Raw genomic sequence first — 24,649 nt, 5'->3', positions numbered from 1 at the left:
CTCTCTCAGGCCCTGTTGTGACCAATGGCAAGTCTCATTTGAGACGGCCAGTCAGAAGTGAGTAAAATAATCTATGGCCAAAGAAGAGAAAGGAATGCACTGGTTAATATGAGGATCTGACCTTAGGACCTTGCTTTCACTATTGCCACAGTAAACAAGCGAGCTAATGAACCACAGATGTTAGTGTGTCATTAGTGTCTTGCAGTTTTGTCTTCCTGGGTAGCTACCATCAAGAAGGACAGTGCCCTCTATGAATATGCATTTAGTACTAGATACAGCAATTTATGCTTTTGAACAGCACTTTATCATTTTGTTTTTGATAAATATATAAGCAATAATCAGTAGTTAGTAGTTTCAGGCTAAAATGGATGCCATTATTAGTGACTTAACAGCTCTTCCTGTGAATTCCACATGTGTCACCAAGACTGGATCATGCTACCCAGAGCTACATATAGTCAGTTTTTAGAAAAGCTCACTTCGAATGCTTCTCGTGCTGTGAACCCTTTGTTCTCAGAATTGCAGTAGTCCCTAATTTCCAAACTCTGAATATGTAAAATACAGTACTTGCACAAAAAACCTAGGAGCTGTATAGGTCAGAACATTTGTTTAAACTAATATAGAATTAGCTTTTTCAGTTCCAGCTCCCTTTTTCCTATCCATTTGCCTTGCTAATAAGGCCTCAACTTATTCCTATTCAGTTACCTTGTGCCACGATACCTCTCCTTTTTGGATTTTTTATTCTGGTTTGAGCAGACCTACCTAGTTCACGCAGAGGACTTCGACAATAATAAGACATAAAGGCTATTCAGTAAACAAGGACGGTGAAAACAATGAAATTTAACACAAACTAGGCAAAATAGCATCTCACAGCACAGAATTCTATTCCATTTTGAAATTGGTCTTTACAGATATTTTTCTCTGCCTGAAACATGTGTGCTGGTTCTATATATATAAGGGAATAGTGACATCCTGTGTGTAGCTAGACTAATTGCCTCTGTAATTAACCTATTTGAGAAGGAAGTTACATAGACATAAAATATCATTGAGTAGTGAAAGAGGCAATTTTATCTTACAGCAAACCTCTAACTTTACCAGAGGGTGTGGACTAAACAAAAAGACGCTGTCTCCTTCCCTTCCATCTTTTTTTCCTTCCTTCTTTTTCTTGTCTCTGTACAGTTCCACTGCCATTTCTATTTTCTCTCTACTACCTATATTTCCATATTATGAGCTAAAGATCTAGTGTTATTGCGAGTGAATATTCAGTTTTAAAATAGAATTGAGGAGAGGGGCACCTGGGTGGCTCAGTCAGTTGAGCACCTAACTCTTGATTTTGGCTCCGGTCATGATCCCGTCGTGGGATCGAGGCCTGTGTTGGGCTGCATGCTGAATGTGGAGCCTGCTTAAGAGTGTCTCTCTCTGTCTCTCTCCTTCTCTCTCCCCCTCTCCCTCTGTCCCTTTGCCCCTCTCCCTTGTTTGTGCTCTCTGTCTCTCTCCCTAAAGTATGTATAAATAAAAAGATAAATAGAATTGAAGAGAGATGTAAGTGTGGTGATAGGAGATAGTCTTTGGTTAAGGGTGGGATATGTATAAAATCATTTTGTTGTCTCAGAAGCTGAGGACAAAAATCTTAACCTTCTTATCCCTTAATAAAATATATGTTAATTAAATTTAGAGAAGGATCTGGGGGCATGGCAAAACCAAGGTTTTTCTTTTGACCCCTTAAGTCCAGAAGAAACCATTAGAAGGCGATACATTACAACAGAGTGTAGTTTTTGTGGTCAGAATTATTCATACTTCACCCAAATTATGGCTAAAGGGGAATAAGAAGAACAATTTTTTTTCCCAAAGTGCCCCTTTCAATGTTTTAAAAGGTAACATCTTGTCAAGACATTTCAGAAAACTGTGGGACAAAGCAAAAGCAAGAGGCATGGGAGAAATTAGTGAAAAGTGTCCTGCTGTTTATGTCCTGACTTACCCTCAAACCCCAGCAAGACTCAACTCTCAGGGCTTTGCTCAACCCTAGCCTCATGTATAATCCCTTATTCCATAATCAAAATGGTATTTTGAGTCAGACAGCTTGCTTCAGTCTTCTTCAATGAGGTAACAAATGTTATGTTATGATTGATATATTTTTCAAGTCAGGTAGCTACGCTTGTATTTTGCATGTTATAGTAACTTGAAAGAGCTCAGTTTAAAGTTATGACCACTACTAAGAAGAATTTCCTTGTGAAATATTTGACAATTTTAAGACAAAGTAAACATAATTGCTGCATTATATAATGATGGCTGAGAGTGGAATAGTTGGAATGGAAATAAATGGTTTGGAGTTTCAGACCGTGGTGGATTTGGATTCGCCAACTTCCAGGAGAGTCTTTCCATGCCTCAGTGTTTTTATCTGTGATGTGGGGATAAAGATTACCCTTTCATAAGGTAATCTTGAGACTTCCGTGAAGAAATAGTCCTGTAACACCATGCCTAGTGCCTATAAATAAATGCTTAGTAAATAGTAGCTAATATTATTTCAGATGACATTTGATAAAGCAAAATGATTTGGATGCTAGATAGTTTATTGTAAAAGTATTTAATTTTATCTGGTTGAACTGTTCTTCAAATGGATTTGTTTAATGACCTATGCTTTCATTACTGTGTTCTAATCTTCACTGTAGTAACTTTTCACTTGTATTGATAATTTATATTAGCAATAGCTGGATTGCCATTCTTGGATGATGGTGCAAGGACATTTTTAAAAAGTATTTTTCCTTGGAAAAAATATGAAGCAAAGAAGAGAAAGAAACACTACAGAAAGTTTTCTTGTGCATCACCTTCACGGTTAATCCTGTAATCAGTAATGATTATCTGATTGTAGAAGAGGCTCCTTATGAGTAAAAGGAAACCCTAATTCTACAAACCTGGTCATTTGGTCATGGCTATGTTTTGGCAGTTGTGCTAGTTAAATATAGTATGCTATGATCATTGGGGTGTCCAGCAGTTTTATGCGAGTCCCCCATCTGTTTTATTGGTGATCTTCTCTAGAAGTTAGGGAATTATATGAATCGGAAACTCAGAAAACCATTCTCAGGAGGTCAGATTCAGTCAGTGCTCATAATCACAAGATAATTCACTCATCCATTCAACAAATATTTATTGGGAGTAAGTATGTCATGTGCCACCCACTGTGTCAGTTTTGAAAGTATAGTCATGAAGAGAGAAGATAAGGCATGGGGACTCACAGATGTTACAGCCTGACAGAGAAGGCACATAACATAAAACAAGTAATTACAATGAAATATTTAAGTCTCCAAATAGGGGAGTTTTTTGATCTCTTAGCCAACAGAGTTGTGATTTCCTAATTGTAGGTAGTGGGGGTTGGGGCATTCCTTCCTCCTGTGAATTTCCACAGCATTTTATCTGTACCTCCATTTGGAAATACCTTCCACCTTGCCCTTAGTTCCTTATGACTGTGGCATGTCTTCTAGGACTGGAAGTTCCTTAGGAGCCAGGCAGGCTACATGTGGGAGTGCCTTTAGCATCGTTCAGAGGACATACACTTGTACACTCTACATAGTAGTTGCTAAATCAGTGTTGTTGAGAGAATAAAGCAAAGAAGTGTGAGCGATTTACTTCTGTTATCCTTTCTGTTTTCGATTCTTAAATATTTTGCTTTGAAATTTCTCCTTCTTCATATTCATGTGGTTAAAAGCAGGTAATAACCAATTGAAAGCCACTATCCCTCCTTTTATCCCTCTCATCTATTATTCTCTCAAAATTTAATCCCCATCAGTCTCCTCTGAAATAAATTTTTATTTGTAAGACTTTCCACGTTTGCTGTACAGGTGTCTGACTTTAGCTGCCCCATGCAAATAATAATGGAGGAAGCATCTGTTATTTGTGATATGGTACATTTTGGGATGTCCTGATCAACCTTTCTTCTGCCTATCACTGGACCTATCCAGAGAATCAGTGTTAGCTTAATCAGTATCTAGTTTTGAAAGGTCAGAACTCTTCCTTGGTTGTAAAACGGGTAGACCTTTAACCAAAGGTTTAGTATTCATTTGCCATTACTCATCGCATCACACTCTAAGAAATAAAACTGAATTCTGACAGCTTTTAAAAAGTAGGAAAGTAACCAGCTCTTAGACATCTAATCCATAGCTTAAGAAAATTCGGTATTCAAAATGATAAAGGAAGTAGTTAGGCAACAAGAAGGAAGGCAGCCTTTGCATATTCTTCTGGAAGGAACTGAGCCTCATTGGGAGGGAGAGACCTGAGTTCAGTGTTGCCTGCGAGCTGGGGTGTAATTTAGTGAGCTGACAGGAGGAGTGAAGTATCTCCTCAATATCTGTGTTTGGCAGCAGAGATGAATGCATACATCAGGAAACAATGTTTAAGTGTTTTATTTCCTTATTTCAGCCTGTCAAACTGTCAGTATAGTTAATGGCCACCGAGAGAGAGAGAGAGAGAGAGAGAGAGAGAGAGAGAGAGAGAGGAGGAACAGAGAGAAACAAAGGTGCTATGGAATCTGAAAAGAAAGAAACCAGGAAAGCATTTGCATGTTTCTGTGGCATAATGGTCAGTCAGACAAAAATAACTCACTATATTCAATTCTCTACTAAAGCCAGATGTGCTAGTTCCCTACCTACAATCCCTGCCCCCTTTTGTGCCTTCGTTTATGTCCTTCATAACTGCTTCATTTCACTTTGATCCCTGTGACTCCTTTCACTGAGGTCTAGGATGATTATCAATACTTAAAGGATTATTTTTTGCTTTATTGGTAGTATCCAATTTTGCTCAATTTTCCAAGTTTACTCTCTTGTTTACATTGTTTATAAAATCTGGTATTAATGCTGCTTATACAAAAATTTTCAGTCTTACAACATCCCCCCTCCATATTTTTTGGGGGGGTCATTTTGTGTTTTTAGAATACACAAAGAATAGGTTGGACTGGATTTTGACCTGTTGTATCTTTCTTAAAGGAAGAAAAAATAAAAAATAAAGCATAAAATGAAATAACTAAATTAGACATTTACTCTTAATGAATACAAAACTATTTTTAATTTCTAAAAAAACTGAGCACAACCAAGTGATTTTTATTTTATAAAAAGGAGATATATAATGGATTGTTTTTGTACTGGAAATATGTTATATTTTGATAGCAATGGTAAAGCCTCTTATATTTCACATCTATGTCAAACTGAATTTTCAACCTTTGATTTCACTCCAGTGATGAATATTTTTCATAATGAACACATTTAGTTGCCTTATAAACTGGAGGTATTTAATTAGAAAAAAAATTGTTTTTTAAATCTCTATTTACAAACCTTATATAATGGTCTAAGGAGAGGTAGTATAGGGTATTAAAAATACCGGGTCCTGAATCAGGCCAGTCTTCAACACCTGGAAGGCATTTAAAAGTACAGACCCTTGGACTCTACTCCAGATTGCTGGGGAAGAGAATCTTAGGGATGAGGGTCCCGCATGTGTGTGTGTAAAATCCATTCCACACTCCCTACTCCTCGCCCCCAGGTGATGTGGGCTGTCAACCAGACTAGGAAGCACACCATTCCTGTCCTGGAAAGAGCACTGCTCTGGTTACCAGAATTGGGGCTGGTTTCTGACAATATCATTCAGTCACTGAGTAACTTTGGGCAAATCACAAGCTTTGGGGAAGCACATTTTTCAACTCTATACACTTTGTGTGATCTTTTCCAGCTTTAAACTCTTGTAAATTCATTATATTAATGAGGTTTTAAAAAGTTTTAAACTTAAAAACTGAGACTTAAAAGACACATACACACACACATAGTTTCTTAGTTTTTATTCTTAGACTGAGTTGATAGAGGTAAGCAAACAAAAAATCTCTCATTCTCAGTTTAAGAGTTCTTGATTGGACCTCTCTTTTTATGATATCAATCATGAACATTTTATCAGGGAAATGAGGATTTACCACCCTGTGTTTTAGGCCTTCAGATGCAAAATGGAACTCCTCTCCACCCGCTCAAACTTGATTCTTCTTCAGGGTGCATGTCTTAACTAATGACATCCCTATACATCTTGTGTTAGCCAAAGCATCATGCTCCCTCTCATTTTTCTTTGACATCCTAGGTTGATTTTACCCCACTAAACTATTGTTCATATGTCAACTTTTTATCTTCACCAGCATCCATCCTGGGCCAAGGTTCCATATTTCCAGGATTCTGCAATCACCTCTCTATTGAGAGTCTTTTCTATATCTTCTCACTCTGTGCTCTAGTTGATGCTCAATACTACAAAAAGATTAAAGATGCATATCTGATCATAGGCCTTCCCCCTTCTCTATCCCACTGTGCATGGGATAAAGACCAGAATGTGTACAGGGCCTGCAACACCCTGCATGATCTGTGCTACTCTTTTAGAACTCGCTTTCTGCTCTCTATGCCAACTGGCCATTCTTCAGTTTTTCACACATAGTGTATTTCCTTTCCATCTTAGGGCCATTGAGTTTTCATTTCTTTCTGGCTAGTAAGCTATTCATGTCCAACTTATTCATTTCAGATCAGCTGAAATGACATTTCCTCAGGAGAGCCTTTACTGATGTCCCAGATATGATTGAGTTCACCTGTTGTTTTTTAAATTGTTTTAAATGTTTGTTTATTTTTGAGAGAGAGAGAGAGAGCACGCTCAAGGCAAGCAGGGGAGGGGCAGAGAGGGAGACAGAGAATCTGAAGCAAGCTCCAGACTCTGAGCTGTCAGCACAGAGCCCAACATGGGGCTCGAACCCACCAACTGTGAGATCATGACCTGAGCCGAAGTTGGATGCCCGATCGACTAAGCCACCCAGGCATCCCTTGAGTCCACCTGTTATATACTAGGCTAGAATACCTTGAATTTTCCTCCAGAGCATTTTTCACAGTTTGTAATTTTATATTAATGCAATGGTTTGGCCAATTTTAATCTAATCACTTAGGCTATAACCTTGAGTTATAACCAAGAGTATGGACTTTTGATACTTTTGTTCATCACTGATTCTCTAATTCCTCAAACAGTGGGTAGGATATAGTAGGTTCTTAAGAAATATTTGTTAAGTAAAGGAATGAATGAATCAACAGAAGAAAAGTGCTCATTTATGCAGGGGACCTCCCCCATTGCCACATATTTCTAGTAATCTGTCAACCTGCCACCATTTCTCATTCTCTGTTCCAGCAACATCTGAATGCCTGGCTTCAAACCTTTTCTGTATTCTTCTGACGTTAAAGAGGAATGTAAAAGCAGTGCTTTAGGCTTGTTGGTGCACTCTTGAGATGAAGTTTAAAATTGTGCATAACATGGGACACCTGGATGTCTCAATTGGTTATGCGTCCAACTCTGATTTCCACTCAGGTCATGATCTCGCAGTTCGTGAGTTTGAGCCCTGCATCAGGCTCTGTGCCGATGGTGCAGAGCCTGCTTGGGATTCTGTCTCCTCTCTCCGCCTCTCCCTTGCTTTCTCTCTCTCTCTCTCTCTCTCTCTCTCTCTCTCTCTCTCTGTTTCAAAATAAATAAACATTGGAAATTTTTTTTAAATTGTGCATAACTCAATGCAAGAAGTATAAGTAGCGAAGAGGCCCCTCAAAAATTTATTTACAGGAAATGAAGATTTCATCTTCTGGACTCCCTCCTTTGTTCAAATAAAAAGGTTGTTGCATTGAGGGTATACAAATCTTGTATCTGAACTCGTGAGTCACCATGTCATATTCCTGTTTTGACATAACACATTGATACAAGTTATTGGCAAGAAGGACAGCTTTTGGAGACAGAGAGGATTTAAGATATGGAATTTAGTTAAGGCAGTCAATTTATTGTTGTCTGCTTTTCAGGTATATCATATTGTTTGTAAAATATGATCTGGGATACTGGAACCCCTTCTATGTACCTTGTGCGTTAGAGGGCCTTCTGCCTCACCCTTCTCGGCTTCTTCCTTCGCTCCTGGGTAGATGAAAAATCTACTAGACCCTATCTTAGACATGCTCCAGGAAATTTATACCTTGTAATTCTCTGTCCAAAGACTTCATACCTGTTGATGAGGCCTGTGCAAGCTCTTTGTGTGGTCTGTCCTTCAAGGGTCATACTTTGCCCTGGAATGTGTAACCGTAGGTCCAAGGATGGCCAGAGGAGAGCTGTTTGAGAGGGGCTGGCCACAGAGAAGGGGTGCCTCCATTTATCTGCTTGCCCTGGGCCCAGATATATTAGGGGGATGCTGGAGATTAGATGGGTGCTTTAGGAAGAAGGCATATAATAAGAGAAGAAGAGGACAGTACAAAGCCCCACAGAACATAAAATCAAGGCCCCAACAAGTTGATAATTGAGTAGATGGATAAATAAACCCATAAGTATATGAGTAAACTAACTTTTGAAAACAGAAATCAACTAGAAAAAAAAAGAATTAGGAAAATACTGCCTTGATTTTTACAGTATGACTCTCACATTTAGTCAGCATCGGCCATGATTAGTGGGACATATATTCCAGAGAGAAGTCTCATGGCAGTGATTTATGGCATGAAGCTGTTGGACCCTGTTGTCATGGCCCCAATGGAGCTTGGTTTGTTATTCACATTTTTTTTCTTTTTAGAGAATTGAGAGTTGATTTTGTTTCAATATTTGTTTCTCATAATATAATTAATATATATTATTTTCCCTGTATTTTCTCTTCCTTTCTTCTTTTTCTTCTTCCTTTTTTTCGAGAGGGAGAGAGAGAGAGAACGCATGTGTGTGTGCATGAGCAGGAGAGGGGTAAGGGGAGAGGGAGAGAGAGAATCTTAAGCAGGCTCCATGCCCAGCATGGAGCCCAACATGGGGCTCGATCTCACAACTGTGAGATTATGACCTGAGCCGAAATCAAGAGTAAGATGCTTTATCAGTTGAGCCACACAAGTGTCCCTTTCTCCCCACCCCCCAAATTTTCTATAGTGTGGTAGAGAGAACTTGTCATTCTCATTATTGAGAGGAAGAATTAACAACATAAGTAGGTAGTTAATAGCATAGTTAAAATTTACTGTCACAAAAACACCTGTCTATTCATTACTGTGCTATGTGAACAAAATCTCAGTGATACTACAGGAGGAAATCAGGAAGGAACAAAGTATGGGACTGCTTGGCTTTAAGATGATTAAACAATTTCATTCAACAGGCAGCACTTTTCCCTTAAGCCAACAGCTTTCTCTTTCACAGTACCTTTAGAATCTTTCTGCAAAGTTGAAAGAGCTGTAATTTTAATGTAACTATTATATTCAAGACATTAATGACCTGGATCACCGAAAATAACCATGGTAACAGGTGAGAAATCAAAGATAGTTAATTTAATTGCCACGGAAAGAAAATAAGTGCAAATAATCTATAATCCTTCATTTCCAATATGTACATGTTATTTTCTTACTGCATTAATTACCCAATAGTTAGACAGAAATTATCTAGTTGTTGCTCTGTGACTCCCCATTGCATTCATGTAATGGTTTGCACTCTAATAACTATTCATTATAATTTCTTACCTCAGCAGTTTAGGCTGCCATGAACTGGGTAACATGTTCATTCAGTTGACATTAGCAATTTTTAATAACAATAAAAATGATACTTTAAGTATAGTGGAAAGGAATTTAAGCAGTTCTTTCAACCTAGTTACCTAAAGGCCACTCTAATTCGGTGGCTCTCCACAAACTGCTAATGATCTGGGACTGCTTCTCAGACAGAAAAATATCAAAATTCGTCTCTATTTCTTAACTCTTTTTCTAGGAGTTCCTGGAATAGTCCCACAGAACTCTGCACAAAAGTGACAAGCAAGTTGTAGAATCCTAACTAGGGATATATGAATAATCATTGCCATGCCTATTAAATATTTTGTTGTATGTTTACTATGGGTTGAATATTTTGCTAGGACTTGGGGATACAATGATGAATAAGATAAGGATAGAGGTACTGATGATAAAGCAGGAAATCATGACTAATGAGTAAGTTTATTATAGTTTTAAATTTTCATTTGCTCCATAGACCATAAGAGATAGTAAATTGGTGGTATTTAAATTTCATGACTATGTGCAGGAATTTTGTAACATAACAATGCAGGCAAAAGTGTGTAATTAAACATAATATCTACTACTTACTGGCCATTTTCTTATGTCCCAGATATGGTCATTTAATTCTCACACAAACAGACACCCCACTCCAATAAGTGAGTTCTTTTATCTCCATTTTCACATGAGGAAGTGAGGGTGAAATAATTGACCAAACATCATCTGAACAAGTAAGTGAGGGAGAGCAGATCCCGGTTCAGGCTGGGCTCACTCAGTTTTAAGCTTTCTATGGAAGGAATAATGAAGAGCCTTTTTAGCTCTGGTGCTTATTGCCAGTACACACTGAGTAAGATACTTACTTTGACTTGATTTTACTCGCTTTTAATTCCAGACTATACCCAAACCATTTCAGAAAGAAGCTATCACATCTTTTTTATTGGTTTCTCTATCTCCTTTGGCAAGTCTATCTCAAAAACTGCTTTAGTAAGAAATTTTTTAAAAATGAATAAATGAACAAAGGTAGATACACGCTAAAAAGGAATGTAGAACCACCTCACATTCATCAGGATGATTACTACAAAAAGCCCTTCACAATATAAAATGAGCGTTCATGAGGATATGGAGAAATTGGAACTCTTGTGCACTATTGGTAGAAATACAAAATGGATAGCTGCTATGGAACACAGTATGGAGCCCAAATTAAACATATGATTTGCCATATGATCCAGCAGTACACTTCTGCGTAGGTATCCAAAGTAATTGAAGACAGGGTTTATCCTTTTTTTTTTAATTTTTAAATGTTTATTTATTTTTGAGAGAGAGAGAGGGAGGGAGGGAGACAGAGAGAGGGAGACACAGAATCCAAAGCAGGCTCCAGGCTCTGAGCTGTCAGCACAGAGCCCGACCTGGGGCTTGAACTCAAAAGCCGTGAGATCATGACCTGAGCTGAAGTCAGACACTTAACCGACTGAGCCACCCAGGCACCCCAAAAGCAGGGTTTCAAAGAGGTATTTGTATACCCATGTTCATGATGGTATTAAACAAAATAGCCAAAAGGTCGAAGTAGCCCAAATGCCCATCAGTGGATGGATAGATAAACAAAATGTGGTTTATACCTACAATGGATTATTATTCAGCTTAAAAAAGGAAGGAAATTTTGACACATATTACAACATGGATGAACCTGGAGGTCATTAGGCTAAGGGAAATAAGCCAGCTACAAAAGACACAGTACAATATGATTCCAGTTATATGAGGTTCCTAGGCTAGTTAAAATCATAGAAAGTAGAATGGTAGTTGCCAGGTTCTGGGACAAGGTGGGAAAGGGAATTTGTTTTTTAACAGGTATAGAGTTTCCGTTTTGCAAGATGAAAAAAGTTCTGGAGATAGCATGCACGATAGCATGAATATATTTAACACTAGTAAACGGTACACCGTAATGGTTAAGATAGTAAATAGTATATGTACTTAACCATATTAAACATTTTAAAAAAGGAAGTATGGAAGACTATATGACAGAGAGGACCTGGGAAAAGGGGGGCACCTCATTAGGTAAGTTGTGAATATAGCAAAGCCGTGTCCAAGATATGCCCTGTGCCATGGAGCCTACTTTCTCCTGAGCCAAAGACAGCTTTCCAGGCAGAGCAGTCCACAAATATAAATCCCTGGACTGAGAAAGAGCTAGGTATGTTTGAATTAAAAGATAGTCACATAGTAGCAGATGATATTCTTGGAGGGACGTAGAAGAGGTTGATCATAGAAGGACCATTAGACATGGAAGGAGTTTGGACTGCATTATCTCCACTACATTTTAGCTTTCCTTCGTAGGGCTCTTTGTATCTTAGGAGATGATAAACGTTATCCATTTTGTTTCAAAAATAGTAATTGACTCACCTATTAATGTTATGGTTCATGTCTCTTATTGCACAATTAAAAAATATTGAGAAGTGGTATGTTAACTTGGTGAGGTTTCATTTTTATTTGTTAACTATCTTGTTATTGAAGTGACTGCAACCTGAAAGAATTTCCTTTTATATCTGCCTACCTTGGTAAAATACCAGTGAACCACTACTTAAAACATTGCATTCATTTTATACTTGAAAGTACTTCAAAGCGTCTCTAGAAGTTTTCTGGGACCAGGTCAGTTCATTAATCCTCACTACAGTGGTTTCAGAGACTCTGGAGGCCCTAGTTTAAGCGATTAGTATTGGGTACTTTGCTGAAAACTGTCTAGAACTTCACTTAGCAGGGTCATTTCATGACAGATAGCTTAATACTGTGGTCTCATCTTAGAGTTGTTATCATATGAAATTTTAAAGTTTACCAGAATGACAGCTATGATCATTTAAATATGTTTTCTTAAGTAAAAGCAAAAGTTACTATAATTCAAACGTGTCTTGTTGTCAGATACCCCTTACATACTGTGATTTTCTTTCATGGAAAAAAAAACATTATTTAAAGTATCAGTAGCTCTGAAAAGATGTATATCTGCCTCAGTAAAATAATACATTTATGCTATAGTCCTCATATATATTTTTTCTGTTTTAAATATGTCTGGAAATTTTATCCTACTTTGGAATATCATTCTCTACTATTCATGATTCACAATGTCATGGCAGTTCTGAAACTTGTCATCTGACCTTTCTTACCCACTTCTCACCTGACATTTATCTAAGATTATCAGTAACGTGGAAGGATTCTGAGAAAATTTCCCTCAATGTATCAGTGATGTTCATTCCCCTGCATTTCAATAGAGGAGTCTGAATCTGGAGGATTGGAAGTTTGACTTTGAGGAAAAGCAGAAACAGATTCATAATAGGATGACATATCAGTGGAAACTTACAGCTGATGGAGTGCAAGTATACTTGGATCAGACAATCAAACCCTGAGACAGCGCAGTATGAGTGGTTTATGGGATGAAATGAGAAGGACACCTTTTTGGGCTGCCCGTTTACACTAAATGTGCAACAGTAGAACAGAAGGAATAGGTGTATTTAAGGAGCGACAGAAAAAGCGTGCAGCTAATGTGAACAATCTCCAAATTAAGTCGGTGGTACCCGAGACTGGTATGTCCTCCTTCATGACAATTCTATTAATGCCTTCAGTGAGGTGGGGATAAACTTCCTAGTTTATCTCCATGCAGTTTAAGAGTTTAAATAACCCAGGGGCACCTGCGTGGCTCAGTCAGTTAAGCATCCGACTCTTGATTTTCACTCAGGTCATGATCTCACAGTTTTGTGAGTTCGAGCGCTGAATTGGGTTCTGCACTGATCCCATGAAGTCTGCTTGGGATTCTCCCTCTCTCTCTCTCTGCTCCTCCCTTTGCCTTCTCTTTCTCTCTCTCTGTCTCTGTCTGTGTGTGTCTCTCAAAATAAATAAACTTAAAAAAAAAGAATTTAAGTATTTCAAAAGACATAATGGAGATGAAAATATTTAATCTTTTAAGGTAATTTTACATACGAAGACTAAATGGTTACGTGCAATAACACTGTCATTCTTTTAGAATTCGCAAGTGTTAATTTCTAAATTTTTCATTTGGAGTATCAATATTCATAGTTTTATTGTTAAAATGACTTTTGGTAATACCTCATATACTCATTAACAAGTAAAGGTATGAGAAGACCTTGACCCTGTTCTTAATGAGATTTTTAAATAGTTTGGAAGATTCAGCTGAAACATGAAGTAATTGAGCAAGAAAGCACTTTTTGAATGGCTGTGCAGTGAAAAACCAGCTGAGAAAAAGGGCTGGGGGGTCCAGAGTCCCTGGAGAGTGTTCAGGCACTTAGAACATGAGCGGAACCTTGGAGTCTGTAGTCAGAGGCCCTGAAGATCGGGTCACCCTAAATCTTGTAAAGTGAAAGTCCTATGAACTTTAGTATTTTCTGATAAAATCCCTTGTGAATTTTGCCTCCTGTCCTACAACATAGTTGTGTTCGTGCTAAAATAAAATAATGTTTGAGTTACATTCAAATTATTTAGTTTTCTTTCCAAGTCTGACATACCAGGAAGTTAAGACTTGTCTCACCCACGATATTGCCTTACTCCATCATACCACCACACAGCCTCAGGAGTCCAGCTGACATACCAGTTTGAGAAATATGGCTGTACTGTATCACAGTGCATTTGAACAGAAGAACCTGTTTCTTTGGCCATTAGCATGTAATCAGGCTGAGCAAATACGGTGGTTTTTTTTTTTATTTGTTTGTTTTTGTTAATCATTAAAAGTCTCTCGTACCATATGGTATGTGTACACATTCTTTTGTATGATTTTGGTGGGCTTTATAAGCAACCCAGATTTCCTCTTTATAAGTATAACTGGGACCCAGATGGTTTCATTTGCTGATAAGAGTTCATTTTCAATAATACGCTTTATGATTGGGTGCAGAATCAACATCCTCCAAGTTTTGCTTTTAGAGTACAAGCCTTTGTTTTGTATTTCCGCCTGAAGCCTTTTTGACCTTTGTCAAAAATATTTTTCAGTTATTCAGAGCACATTGGTGTGCACTAAAAAAAGACCACCCAAGCACATCCCTTTCAGTTGGCGAATTCCACTTAGAATGAGAAGCACAGAAGCATTCTCTAAGTGATGAGAACTGTACAGTCATTTGAATGTTTGAAAAAGGTCGACTCGTGAGATCATGGGGGCTGGTCTCTCTGGCTTTGTGTTGTCAGTGAAACGGTGTGATGCAGTGGTCATCTGTACTCCTCTCTAGTTTGGAAACTTGGTGTGGCACTATTCAGAGAGAACAGTAGTCCTTGGTGCTGCCAGAGACGCTCTTCACATTGTTGCAGTTTGTTCCAAATACCAAATTGCAAGCTGGCCAAGTAACAATGAGAGCACATGGTGGAAAGATAAGGAATATAAAAGAGATTTTCAAGGCATCATTTGTGTTTCACATGATTTCCATTTCTTTGATGTGTATGGCAATGTATTCTCAGGTGCCTAAATTCTTACATCCTCCAAAATTATAAAGTAGTACTAAAACCTTTTTGCCAAAAATCCCCAAGTTTACACTTTATACATCTTGCACTTGGCTTCCTGGCTGCAAGTGTTGCTTCCCCTGTTCCCACCAAATATTTCCCTTTCTTCACTGCTTATTTCTGCCTTGGATTCGTCCCCTCAGAGCCAACTTCTTAGCTGTGGCTCAAGCAGAGATGCTTACTCTTTGACAGGAACTTTCTATTAAGTCTCTGCTATGTGCCTATACTGTCTTTAGGATTCAATAAGACATAATCTACCAGATGTGAAGCTGAGAGCAGATTAATGACCTTGACTGAATGTTATGACACCCTAGCTCAGTTTTACAAATAGATATGTGTTCTATTTATTATATTTATCACCTATCAATCATATAATTATATGATTATAAATCATATACAATATATTAATCATATTATATATTAACCAAAAACCATGTTAATAATATATAATCTATATATATGTGAATTTCTTCTGTGTCCTCAGTTTGTCTTTCCCTAAAGGACTGTATTGAGTTCAAACAGTAAAGGGTATGAGTTGGGACCAGGAGGAAGTAAAGAGCCAAGGAGCAAGCTGGTTTACCTTACTTCTCTTTCTCTATGTTGCCATGACCTTGAATGAAAGATTGTAAAGTAGAGGGAATAAATTATCAAGAGAAGAACTCGAAGAGAAGTGATACATGCAGATCTATCATAGGGAGTGGAGGAAGACAAAGACATTGAGTAAGAAGACAGTCTAGACCTCTAGGAGACTACACAAGCCATTAGCTTGGCACTTAGTTCACATGACACTTTAGATACATAATGCTAATCCCTTACTTCCATATATATATATTTGTGATATAAGATGAGATGAGCATTAAACTTTCTTTCTAGAACAATTGATAATTTCTAGTTTTAAAAAGTGGATATAGGGGCTCCTGGGTGGCTCAGTCAGTTAAGTGGTGTCTGACTCTTGATTTTGGCTCAGGTCATGATCTCACAGTTGTGAGATATCTGTCTGTCTGTCTCTCTCCCTTTCTCCCTCCCTTCCTCTCTCCTTCCCTCCCTCTCTCCCTCCCTCTCTTCCTCCCTCTACCCCTCTTCCACTTGCTTTCTTTTTCAAAAAAATGTGTTAAAAAGTGGGTGTATGCATTCTAAGCAACAGGCATAAATGATGTTAAGTAGGTATTAGGTGCATACTTATGGTGAAATGAGTCTGATGTGGCAGGAGGGAAGTGTAGGTATGGGGAAGTGATGAGCCTAAGAAAATTAGGTAGGAGTCAGATAAAACTTTTAATTTACTATTTAGTAGTATATTCTGAATGCTTTGTGGATCGTATAAATAAATACAAATCACATGAATGACAGATTTATAATTTAGATAGATCACTCTGGTTGCATTGTGGAGTTGAATGGAAGGGTAGGAAGACTAACATCAGGGAAGTCAGTTAGGAAGCTGTTGAAGTGGCCAAAGAAGAGAGGACTTTCTAACCTAAGGCAGTGGCAGGAGGAATAGATAATAGGGAAGATATGTTAAGAGCTATTGAGGATGTATACTCTGTAAGCCTTAGTGACCAACCGGATGTGAAAGAAAGGAGGAAGTCCTTGGATTATGTCAAAGTTTTTGACCTTGATAACTATGAGGATTTTAATAGCAAATAATCAAAGAAACAAGATGGGCAAGATGACAATTGGTTCAGATGGGTCTAGAGTAAATTTGTGATGCATGTAGGACATCCCATTAAAGATAACTAGTAAGAGAGGCCCCTGGTGGCTCTGTCGGTTAAGTCTTCGACTTTGGCTCAGGTCATGATCTCACGGTTCATGAGTTTGAGCCCCATGTTGTGCTCTGTGCTGACCTGATGACTTGAAGCCTGGAGCCTGCTTCAGATTCTGTGTCTCCCTCTCTCTGCCCCTCCCCTTCCCACACTCTGTGTCTCTCTCAAAAATAAATAAATATTAAAAAAATTTTAAAACAGATAACTAGTAAGAAAATGGAGATAATGTAAGTCTGCACCTCAGCAGAGAAGTCTAGATAGGGGGTGTAGATTTGGTTAGAAATTGAGATTAAAGAATTTGGATGAAGTAATTAAAAGTGAGTGTAGGGTGGGGAGCCTGGCTGGCTCAGTTGGTAGAGCATGTGACTCTTGATCTCAGTGTCATGAGTTTAAGCCAAGGTTGGGCGTAGAGCTTACAAAAAAAAGGGGGGGGATTGGATATATATGAGGTGATGGATGTGTTAAATCAAAGGGGGGAAATCTTTTCAAAGTGTACATGTATATCAAATTGCATTGTACGCTTTAAACATCTTAAAGTTTTTGTCAATTATCCCTAGTAAAACTGAGAAAATAAAAATAAGTAAAAATAGTGACAGAAAATTTTTTTTAAAGTTTTAATCAAAGTTCATGGGCCGATCTGAGAACCCAATCCCAATGTTTGGCGTTGTTTATAATTTGAGATTTCCTGCAAATTCTGGGCAGAAAGAATTTAAAACAAGACATCTAGAACAATATGTGGCCATAAATTAGGACCTGGTTCTAAAGTAATTTTGGATTGTCTCTGTGTCAGTTGGGCACCAGTCAGGAAAACAGAGCCCGTGTCCGATGGTTCTGTAGAGATAATTCAGCACAAGGCATTAGTTAAGATGGAGACGAGCGAGAGCAGGAAGCCACTACTACCTTTAGAGCTGGAGGAGCCAGGGGAGGAGGCACTGTTAGCAGAACTCAGGAGCCAAGTCTGGCCAGTGGCGGCTGGACTCCACATGTCGGCTGCCTTTAGAGGGAGGGGCTGTCTTGTGGGAACTAGACCCCCCGCCCCAAGGGAGTACAGCTGTTGGTAAAGATGTTTCCTGAAGTAGAGAGAGTAGGCTTCTCTCTCCTCCCACTTCTTCTGACTCTTCTTCTTATTGTAAGAATGTGATTTAAAGCTAGTTAGCAATGAAGCCTGGAGAAATATTATGGGTGAGTTTTAAACCCCTGTGATGTAGAACTGAATAAGGTTTAGTTAGATCTAAGAGCCAACAGACAATTGAGGAGCATACCTCTGACTAGTATTTTTTTTCCTATTTTAAATCATAATTATAAAAGTAGAGAATCAAGAGATGGTATTGATTTTTTTATTAATCAAGTACTTTTGCACCCACATACCTTTTCAAACTAAAACTCTATTGCAAGTAGATTGCTAATCACTTTTAAAATTACTTCACAACATAAGGACTTTTATATTGTGACATTTCTGTAGCACTGTGCCTTTTTCCTAGGTTAGGAGGCCCGAAGAGCCAAAAACAATACAAATTTGATTTGGTTGCCCAAATGGCTCTTAGAGCTAGAACCACTGACTGCACTAAATTTATACAATGGATCAGTGTTCTCACTGAGTCTTCTCCCCAGATTCAACTGCCACAGTGAGGATGTGCACTTCATAAAAATGAACTAATAAAAAAAATCCTTCTGACAATTAGGCTTCCCTCGCTGGGCTTAAAATAAGGGAGTGTGTAGCTCTGTATTAAAAGGTGTGCTCTTGATATAGTCTTTTTTGAGGTTCTCAATCAAAGGACTCTGCTTTTGAGTAAGACCTTTAAACAGCATCAGCCTTTCCCTCAAAAGAGAAAGGCTAAAAAGAGTGCCAGACTCAATTGAACTTAACAGAAAATCCATTGGTGACCAACGAAGCAGAAAGGATGTGCTCAAATCGCTGGGTTGAACGCTCTGTTGTATAGATCAGACAAGCCCATTTAGTGTCTGCTGGTTCACTCCAGAGTCATATACTCGTTCACCAGCTTTAGCTCCCAGATATTTTAATGGCAGTGTTTACCAGTTTTAGCGGGAGACCAATGAACAAAAAACCTGTAGGTGGATTAACTGGGTCAAGCTAGTCTCTTGCTTGGATTTTAATTCCCTGGGTAGTGAATCAGGTGCCAAAGTTTTGCTATGATATTGTTATAATAGGTGGAATTTAATTTATTTGGTTCAGTCCAGGTCTAAGTTGATCTTAAAACATCCATTCTATAAATACACTACCTTTGAAAGCAGTTAATGAAGTAATGAGTATGAAATAACTTACCTGATGATTTAAAAACAAACAAACAGGAAAGCCCTTGTGTGCTGTTTTGGCATGGGTTCCCCAGAAAGAGACTCCGAGATGGAGATTATGCGTGGAGAGTTTATGGAAGAGGGCTCCCAGGAACATCTGTAAGAGATGAGGCAAGCAGGATTAGACAAGGCCACTGGTTACGTCCAAAGTCAGCCCTTGTTTATTAACCCTAATGTAGATAAACAGACTGGGCCACCATACCCACCCTGCCCCAGCAGACCACGTCCAGACATTGGATATTGGCTACTGCCAGGGAGGATTTTACCTTGGGGAAGTCAGTCCCTTAAGCTGAGAGAAATTTCCATTTCTCGGAAGTTATCAGATGTAGGGTGTGCTATGAAGGTACTCCTCCAGGATCCAGACAGTCATTTCTCCATCTCTGGAAAGTCCACCTTTCCCTAGAGCAGCTACCTTTCCCTAGAGCTGGGGAAATGACTGTCTGGATCCAGAAGGGGGACTTTTGTGGCACATTCTTCATCTGATGACTACCTTGCCCCAAATGTCCTCTTGTCATATCTAGCATTGTAATCCCAGTGTGAGTTGCCAGCATCTTTTCACTATACTAACATCGATGCCACATGATGGTGTCCTTTTATGCAATCATTTCTGTGTTCTATTTTCCTCATTTTATCCAATAATCTTAGGAAAATGCAAATTTGATTCTATCATTCCTCCCCAGAACCCATCAATGGCTCCTACTTCTCTCAGAATAAACACCCAACTGCCTAACAAGGCTTTAAAGTTTCCTGTCTTGCTATCTCTGTGGCTTCATATCTTGACATCTACTTTTTTTTTTTTTTTTTTTTTTTGCTTTTTGTACTTATAATCACCATGTCCTTTTGACCTCGGAGCCTCTGTGTACATTGTACCCTCTGCTCCAGCTTTCCCTTCTGCTGCCCATCATATTCATGCCCCATTAGCTCTTCCTTCAATATGAGCCCAAAGGGCCCTGCCATTAATTCTTTTCTTGATTCCCAGAGGGGGTCGAATTCTTTCACACGTTCCCCATACTTCCACTGTACTGCATCCTGTACTTACTTTCAGTAAGTGTGTATATGTGTGTGTGTGTGTGGGGGGTGCATGACACAGAAGAGACAGAGAGAGACAAAGTCTGATTATTTGTATAATGTCTGTTTGTGCCATTAAACTTGTAAGCTCCAGGAGATCAGGGAAGCTGACTGCCTTGTTCAGCACCACACCCTGTCCCAAGGATACTGCCTGACACATAGTATATGACCAATCCATATTTGTGGAATAAATAAAATGAAATATCAACCTGAAAACAAAATCCAGAGATGACTCTGGTCAACCTAAAAAGTACAGTTTGATGTACTACTACCATTTCAAGCATGAAGCGTCAGTTTTTATTTCCTAATTATAGGTCCAAAGTATATTTATTTCACTTTTCTGCATTTCATTGGTCTCCCTTGTTCTTTTTAGAATATATATATATATATATATATATATATATAACACACACACACACACACACACACATGCATACATATATATACACACACACATGCATATATATATATATATATATATATATATATATATTCTATATACATAATATGGAATGAGTTTTATGTTTAGAACAGAGCACACTCTTCTGGTCTGGGCTTGTTTTATAGATATCTTGACCTTTTAGCACTTTAACACATATATAGTATGTATACCCACTAAGGATTTCAAATAATTTGTATGAGGTATAGAAAATAATTGGAATATCTAAGCAAATCACCAATAAAGTAAAATATTTACAACAGCTATAAAATAAAATGTTTTATGAATGTGAATGTTTATATAAATCCAGGCCTTGGTATTAAAGAATGTTGGAAATGAGCTGATACTGGGCTTTGGAGGATTTGTATTCAACGAGGTAAATAAAGTTTTCATTACCTGTATGTGTGTTTCAAAAAACCAGGGAAAAGACATGTCTTTGACATCTTGTAGGTGAATGATTTAAAATGTTTTACTCCTTCAATTTTACATTTAACAACAATGTGGAGTGCATTTCAGTCACGGTGAGGTACTCATCTGGTGCAAAAAACTACATGTGCGTATACATTTTCCAAATACATGTGATTCTAGGAAGTTTGTGCATCATTTCTTAATGCCAAATGACAATACTACAGTTTATCCTGTGTGACCTATTTACAGTTCATCTAATAAAAACCATACTGACTAAAGTTTCAGTGCCTTTGAAGTTTTACCCATTAGCAAAAATTTCCTTCTCTGCTCTAGGGGTGGGTTCATTTTCAGTTTATTTTGTGGAAATGTCATTTTTAAGAACTCAAGTAATATCTGCTAAACCAAAAAGAGGCAATGTGAGAACCAAATCTTTTAAGATGGATTCAGAGATATAAAGCCAATAAACTGGATAATGGTGTTAATACATCTGAGGATTATGAACTGGAAATAGTGTCTGATTAAAAACCTTACAGGAAGTAGAGTGAATGTTGTTCATATGTTCAGATGTTAAAAGCCGTGTAGACAAAGGAAACTCTTCTAAAATTCTCCCTGGAGACATTATCTTTTTGATTTTTCCAAAAACACTGAGTGGGTGATTATTGCTTAGGCTCTGGTTAAGCTTTGGTAATGTGATGATCCCTTGCCATCTAGATCATTAACTGCAACAGAGAATTCTGGGATCTCAGCTCTTAGAGTTTCCTTTTTGTAAGCATCCAAGTGTGGCTTAACTTAAACTTATATTGCATGCATTTTGTGGGTAACTCCATGAAAAAAATTATTTTGGCTAATACAGTTCCAATTACAAAGCTTATTTGCTTGGAAAATGCCCAGAGGTTTTCATTTGACTGTGAAGTATCTGAGCCCCATCCTCATTCCCTGCTCAACTTGGTTTCTTGTTAATAAACGAGGATTGTATTCACTGCCCTGTAGTGTCAGCTTTGCTCACACGTTGTCCTCTCTTCTTCTCTCGTATACTTCTCAGATATTTTAGTTTTATTCTTATTTCTTATACCTCTAACAAGGGGAGGGCTCTGTTCTTGTTTAGCAAACTATATTTAGGTAGTAAAGCAAGGTGGTTTATATAATCTGTACTTCATGGAAGTAAGAATTATTACCATATGAGAATACCATAATCAGTTGTACCTGAATGATGTGCTTGAGTCTTCATGCAAAAATTTCCTGTTTAATTTTCTTTGCTTCGCAACGGATGCTGTAAATGGGAACTCTTCAATGGCTGGGATCCTGTTTTACTGATCTTGTCCTCCTGCCCCTCCGCCCATCTCAGGACAGTTCTTGGTGCAGCTTTGAATGATTGCCTGAGTGTTATGCTGAACTTTGACATAAAAAATCACATCCCCATATTTTATTTCCAAGTCTAAATTTAGGAAGTAGTAGTTAATTGCATGTTCACGCCAAGTAGAATTTAATTTTATGGATGCATAAAAGGTAATATTCCTAGCATAGAACCAGCAGCTATTGAAAATATACTTGATAAAATATTCCAATTCCTAAGCCTTTAAATTATATTGAAAATTTGGCTAGTGAAAGCAGAGTATTGTAAATAGAATCTACAGAGCATATGCCTAGTCTGAACCTTGTTATATGCAGAGTTAAGGACAGTGAAAAATTAATGAGGTTTATATTCAAGATCACAATTTAAGTTTTTTATATATTTTCCAGTGTCACTTGCCTGTCCTTCAAAATACTAGTACTTTCTTCCCAAGCAGAGCCTGCTCCTAAAAGAGGAGTGGTTCCTGGGTGGCTCAGTTGGTTAAGCATCCCACTCTTGACTTTGATTTCGACTCAGGTCATGATCTCATGGTTCATGAGAAGGAGCCCTGTGTTGGGCTCTGCACTGACACCGCAGAGCCTGCTTAGGATTCTCTCTCTCCCTCTCACTCTCTCTGTCCCCCCTCCCACCCAAATAAATAAATCAACATTTTTAATAAAAGAAGAGAAGCCTCTCACACTATAATGTAAATTTGGGTACATATTTTAATTCTTCCAAGGATGTATTCCTTGCAGCATAGTAGTTGATAAGGGGGTAGACTTTGGGGCCAAATTGCGTGGTTTGAACTCCAGATTCTCACTCTCTGAGTAACCCTAAACAAGTAATTTAACCTCTCCCACCTTTTGTTTCCTTAGCTGTAAAATGGGGACAATAATAGTTGCTGGGAGGATTACATTAATGTATGTAATGCACATCTAACACTGTCTAGCGCATGCTGCCATGCTCAATAAAGGTTATTTCTATGATATAATAAAATGAAAATGAAAGGTACTGCTCTCTCTTCTAGAGATTTCAGAATCATGTGGTGAAAGGAGAATGATTTGGGAAGGAAGCAAGGGCTTTTCCCCCCTTCATGTCTCTGCAATAGCTACTGGATGGCTACAGTGCTGCCTATTGGAATGGTTTATATTTGTTGGATCTCAAGGAATGGAGAGGTGGTGCAAAGGGGAACTTGTCTTTCATGATGCTGAGGGGTTTGTTTGCATTAGAATGGGTGTTTGTAGCATTTGCATAGAATTGTTTGTAGCATTAGAATGGGTGAATTGGAGACAAAAGAATTACGATCTAATAATTCTTGTATTTTTTTTTCAAAACAGCTGTCGTGTTTGTTTTTTAGAATGAAGGAACTATTTTCTTATTGCAGACAGTTTTGGAAATAAAGAATACTATAAAAATGAAATTACCTTATCTCAAGAGCCAGAGAAAATTCACTAGTACTGTTTCATATATTTTTATCCAGTTCTCTATTTCTTCTTTACATTTAGGATCATAACTGGAGATATGGAGATATGGTGTTACCTATGACATTTATTAATTAATCTTTATTTTGATCATTCTCCATGAAATTAAGTATTTTTAGTGAGACTTCTAAGGATTTGTCATCATGTGGATATGGTCTAGTTTATATGATGTACTATTATGTGTTTGACCATTCTCCTGTGGGTGGGCACTTGTTCTAAATTTTATCTTTGGGCATAAAGCTTTGTTTCAATCTCTGTTTCCTAATGACAGATCCTTAGAACTGGAACCACTAAGTGAAAAGGCAGAGTGTTGTTCTTCAGGCTTTTGGTGCATTTCCATCAGCGGTATAGAACAGGGGACTGGTATCCCTGTCCCCTTGCCAAGACTAGACATTTTAATATCAGTGTCTGACAAAATAGTAGGCACTCAGAGGTATCTCCTTCTTTTAATTTGACACTTGATTTTTAGCTAAGCTAAATCTTTCTATGCATTTATTTCCATTTGTATTTCTTAGTTCTGTTCTGTTCATATCCTTTGTTTTTTACTTCAGATGTATTTCTATTTGATTATAAATCCTCTTAATATATTAAATTTTCCTTTATATTTGTTGTAAATATATTCTCAGTGTTTAACCTGCCTTTCAATTTTAATTTACTCAATATAAATTTTTATTTCTGCATTGGAATTTATGATTTTGCTTTTCTAATTTCTCTTTTATATTCAGAAAATGTAGCTACTTTTGTATACTTTCATATAATTTTTAAAAATTATTTTATTATTTTTTATATTTAATCTTTTATTTTCTTATTTAATTTTGTTTATGGTATACTATTCTCCCCAAATAGCTGTCTGT

At 37.8% G+C, this 24,649-nt stretch overlaps 1 protein-coding gene across 9 annotated transcripts in view; it reads left to right on the top strand.

Annotated features, from left to right (window-relative positions):
• The window catches only part of SOX5 (SRY-box transcription factor 5), a 930,253-nt gene that overhangs the window by 115,953 nt on the left and 789,651 nt on the right, over nucleotides 1-24,649 (top strand). The window lies entirely within an intron of this gene.

The sequence above is a fragment of the Panthera tigris genome, chromosome B4 (genome assembly GCF_018350195.1).
Source record: "Panthera tigris isolate Pti1 chromosome B4, P.tigris_Pti1_mat1.1, whole genome shotgun sequence".
Lineage (NCBI taxonomy): Eukaryota > Metazoa > Chordata > Mammalia > Carnivora > Felidae > Panthera > Panthera tigris.
The sequence above is the reverse complement of the archived record's forward strand: the minus strand, read 5'-3'. Positions and strand labels throughout refer to the sequence as shown.